Raw genomic sequence first — 5,000 nt, forward strand, 5'->3', positions numbered from 1 at the left:
ATCGTTCAACAACATCCATTTTATCCTCGCTGCCACAGGACACTATCCAAACAACGACAAGAGGAACGTCACGTCCACTAATAAGACAGAATGTCTCACATCACCCGCAAACAACGCAGCTCAAATCAGCCAGCAACACCCACAGTGGTCCACCCAGTATCAACACAGGACGCAACGCCACGCCACAACACAAAAGGTACAAGTAATAAAATACCCTTTGGCCACACCCCTTATAAAGGCATCGAACCAACCCACCACCTGACACCAGCCAAACGTACATCCTGATTTGACACATCTCTGGCAACCTAACCCACGTTGGCCCTTAACCTAACCCACGTTGGCCCTTAACCTAACCCACGTTGGCCCTTAACCTAACCCACGTTGGCCCTTAACCTAACCCACGTTGGCCCTTAACCTAACCCACGTTGGCCCTTAACCTAACCCACGTTGGCCCTTAACCTAACCCACGTTGGCCCTTAACCTAACCCACGTTGGCCCTTAACCTAACCCACGTTGGCCCTTAACCTAACCCACGTTGGCCCTTAACCTAACCCACGTTGGCCCTTAACCTAACCCACGTTGGCCCTTAACCTAACCCACGTTGGCCCCTAACCTAACCCACGTTGGCCCCTAACCTAACCCACGTTGGCCCCTAACCTAACCCACGTTGGCCCCTAACCTAACCCACGTTGGCCCCTAACCTAACCCACGTTGGCCCCTAACCTAACCCACGTTGGCCCCTAACCTAACCCACGTTGGCCCCTAACCTAACCCACGTTGGCCACTAACCTAACCCACGTTGGCCCCTAACCTAACCCACGTTGGCCCCTAACCTAACCCACGTTGGCCCCTAACCTAACCCACGTTGGCCCCTAACCTAACCCACGTTGGCCCCTAACCTAACCCACGCTGCACCTTAACCTAAGTTACGCTGCACCTTAACCTAAGTTACGCTGCACCTTAACCTAAGTTACGCTGCACCTTAACCTAAGTTACGCTGCACCTTAACCTAAGTTACGCTGCACCTTAACCTAAGTTACGCTGCACCTTAACCTAAGTTACGCTGCACCTTAACCTAAGTTACGCTGCACCTTAACCTAACTTACACTGCACCTTAACCTAACTTACACTGCACCTTAACGTAACTTACACTGCACCTTAACCTAACTTACACTGCACCTTAACCTAAGTTACACTGCACCTTAACCTAAGTTACACTGCACCTTAACCTAAGTTACACTGCACCTTAACCTAAGTTACACTGCACCTTAACCTAACTTACACTGCACCTTAACCTAAGTTACACTGCACCTTAACCTAAGTTACACTGCACCTTAACCTAACTTACACTGCACCTTAACCTAACTTACACTGCACCTTAACCTAAGTTACACTGCACCTTAACCTAAGTTACACTGCACCTTAACCTAACTTACACTGCACCTTAACCTAACTTACACTGCACCTTAACCTAACTTACACTGCACCTTAACCTAACTTACACTGCACCTTAACCTAACTTACACTGCACCTTAACCTAACTTACACTGCACCTTAACCTAACTTACACTGCACCTTAACTGTCACATGTAACGTCACAGGAATGTAGCTTTGCCTAACAGCAACCCTCTGAACATAGTTCACTGCTTGGATCCTCTGGTGTCATGTGTATTTCTTGATGCCATGGTGCGTACCCTCACATAAAGGTCTTTCGAGTGTTGCGTACTTTCTACACAGTCCCGCTAACCACTGGAAGGGTGTACCGCTACAGAACGAATATCGCCCTCCCCTCCTGCCCTTCCAAGCTGGTCGGTCAGGCGTTTGTTTGTGAAATGAGCCTTGCAGCTGTTCAGTTGCATTCGGTTGTCGATGCAGTCAGTGTACGTTGTGGTACGGCCTGTGTGGACTGTCCGCTGATGTACGCGTAACCCACACTGATCATCCGTCGTTACGTACTGAGTGACATAATGTGGCACATGCTTGACCGTACACCGGCTGCGCCCTACAATGGCGAATCATAAGGGCCATATGTTGTGCACGATGCTACTTGTCTCGTCTCCCCATTACAGCGAGATTGCACTGTTGTACGCCGTACAGACATGTGGTAAGTAGGTACGGACGAAAGTATTGCATGTTGGCCCCCCCCCCACCCCTCCTCCCTCTGCCGGGAATCAGCGTGAGCCGTCTGTTGATGTAGCGACGAGGGTTTTCCTATTTAATCGTATTGCCCCACACAACATGATAGCACGGTGGACCGCGTTCCACATCTGCGACATGCTACAGAGGCCGGTTGACAGTCGACCGCGCAAGGGACATTGCACACGTGCGCGGACCATCTTCCACGTGTTCTCTCGTGTACATGCCGCAGTGTGTATGTGGGCTGATGTAGCGTGTCGTGACACATAACATGCAGGCATGCCAGAATCGTAGATTTCGCAAATGTAGATTGACGTATACGTTTGCTGCCAAAGATCCGCAAATGAACTGGAAATCAGTTGTTGAGCGGTTGTTCGCGCTGCAGGTGCATCGGTGATAGCGACGATCGGTACATCTGTGAACCGGTTGTTTCGGCGGTACCCGCCATGCCCCCGAACCTGAGTTGGCCATGTGGGTATGAAGCGATACGAGGCTGTGGCTTGGCGGGACAGTCCCCGGCCGGTGAGGGGGGGCCGCCCGGCGTGCTGGCCGCGCGCTGCGTGAGCGCACGCACTACAGCCGGCTGGTGGGGGGCGCCCAGTGGCAGGAGCGCCGGCCGACGGGCCCGGCTGGCGTCCCAGCTATGCGCCGGCGCACCCTGCGCGCGGCGCCAGGCGGCCAAAGTGGGTTCTGCCGAGCCCGGTGCGAAGCGCGGTGGACATCTGCAGTGTGCTGGTCCGATTGCGGACTGTGTGCGTTGAGGATGCGCCGCCGCCCGGCACTCGGCGTCGCGACGCCGTCTGCTGCTCGGTCGCCCCCAGCGGTTCTCGCAGGTGGTTTGTATCGCAGCTCTGCGGACGTGTTGGCGCGTGCGCTGTGCTGGGAGAGTTCGCTTCTGCACCCAAGTGGGGCTTTGCCCTTCTGTGGCGCTGGCGTTGGAGCTGCCGGTCACCGTAGGTGGCGCGTGTTGTTTCCCGCCGGCAATGCCACGACAGCACGCTCCCGGGCCTCTGTCGGCAGCGGCAAGCTCAGTTGGGAGCACGGGTGTTCGCACTGAAAGCGTCTACTCGCCTATCTCCGGGCGATTGCGCCTCTCTCGAACCCGACCAAGTACTTAGGACGGCGCTGCGCGCCGCCGGGACCTGAGAGGGTTTCGAGGTGTATCGTGCAGGGGAGCTCAGCCTCCTCCTGTTTGCAGAATAATTGAGCGGACGCTTGCGTGTTCGCGCGGGCCCTCGGGACACACTCCCGGGCGGCCGGCTGCTCAGCTCTCGTTGACGCAGCTCCCTGGTTGATCCTGCCAGTAGTCATATGCTTGTCTCAAAGATTAAGCCATGCATGTCTCAGTACAAGCCGCATTAAGGTGAAACCGCGAATGGCTCATTAAATCAGTTATGGTTCCTTAGATCGTACCCACGTTACTTGGATAACTGTGGTAATTCTAGAGCTAATACATGCAAACAGAGTCCCGACCAGAGATGGAAGGGACGCTTTTATTAGATCAAAACCAATCGGATTGGCTCGTCTGGTCCGTTTGCCTTGGTGACTCTGAATAACTTTGGGCTGATCGCACGGTCCTCGTACCGGCGACGCATCTTTCAAATGTCTGCCTTATCAACTGTCGATGGTAGGTTCTGCGCCTACCATGGTTGTAACGGGTAACGGGGAATCAGGGTTCGATTCCGGAGAGGGAGCCTGAGAAACGGCTACCACATCCAAGGAAGGCAGCAGGCGCGCAAATTACCCACTCCCGGCACGGGGAGGTAGTGACGAAAAATAACGATACGGGACTCATCCGAGGCCCCGTAATCGGAATGAGTACACTTTAAATCCTTTAACGAGTATCTATTGGAGGGCAAGTCTGGTGCCAGCAGCCGCGGTAATTCCAGCTCCAATAGCGTATATTAAAGTTGTTGCGGTTAAAAAGCTCGTAGTTGGATTTGTGTCCCACGCTGTTGGTTCACCGCCCGTCGGTGTTTAACTGGCATGTATCGTGGGACGTCCTGCCGGTGGGGCGAGCCGAAGGCGTGCTTGCGCGTCCCGAGGCGGACCCCGTTGAAATCCTACCAGGGTGCTCTTAGTTGAGTGTCTCGGTGGGCCGGCACGTTTACTTTGAACAAATTAGAGTGCTTAAAGCAGGCAAGCCCGCCTGAATACTGTGTGCATGGAATAATGGAATAGGACCTCGGTTCTATTTTGTTGGTTTTCGGAACCCGAGGTAATGATTAATAGGGACAGGCGGGGGCATTCGTATTGCGACGTTAGAGGTGAAATTCTTGGATCGTCGCAAGACGAACAGAAGCGAAAGCATTTGCCAAGTATGTTTTCATTAATCAAGAACGAAAGTTAGAGGTTCGAAGGCGATCAGATACCGCCCTAGTTCTAACCATAAACGATGCCAGCCAGCGATCCGCCGCAGTTCCTCCGATGACTCGGCGGGCAGCCTCCGGGAAACCAAAGCTTTTGGGTTCCGGGGGAAGTATGGTTGCAAAGCTGAAACTTAAAGGAATTGACGGAAGGGCACCACCAGGAGTGGAGCCTGCGGCTTAATTTGACTCAACACGGGAAACCTCACCAGGCCCGGACACCGGAAGGATTGACAGATTGATAGCTCTTTCTTGATTCGGTGGGTGGTGGTGCATGGCCGTTCTTAGTTGGTGGAGCGATTTGTCTGGTTAATTCCGATAACGAACGAGACTCTAGCCTGCTAACTAGTCGCGTGACATCCTTCGTGCTGTCAGCGATTACTTTTCTTCTTAGAGGGACAGGCGGCTTCTAGCCGCACGAGATTGAGCAATAACAGGTCTGTGATGCCCTTAGATGTTCTGGGCCGCACGCGCGCTACACTGAAGGAATCAGCGTGT

The 5,000-nt window shown here is 53.7% G+C and overlaps 1 non-coding gene across 1 annotated transcript in view; it reads left to right on the top strand.

Annotated features, from left to right (window-relative positions):
• Window positions 1-3,420: 3,420 nt before the first annotated feature.
• The window catches only part of LOC126307583 (small subunit ribosomal RNA), a 1,893-nt gene continuing 313 nt past the window's right edge, over window positions 3,421-5,000 (top strand). The window contains exon 1 of the ribosomal RNA XR_007553625.1: window positions 3,421-5,000. This exon is cut by the window's right edge and continues 313 nt beyond it. This is a non-coding gene — a ribosomal RNA (small subunit ribosomal RNA).

The sequence above is a fragment of the Schistocerca gregaria genome, unplaced genomic scaffold, assembly GCF_023897955.1.
Source record: "Schistocerca gregaria isolate iqSchGreg1 unplaced genomic scaffold, iqSchGreg1.2 ptg000341l, whole genome shotgun sequence".
NCBI classification, from domain to species: domain Eukaryota; kingdom Metazoa; phylum Arthropoda; class Insecta; order Orthoptera; family Acrididae; genus Schistocerca; species Schistocerca gregaria.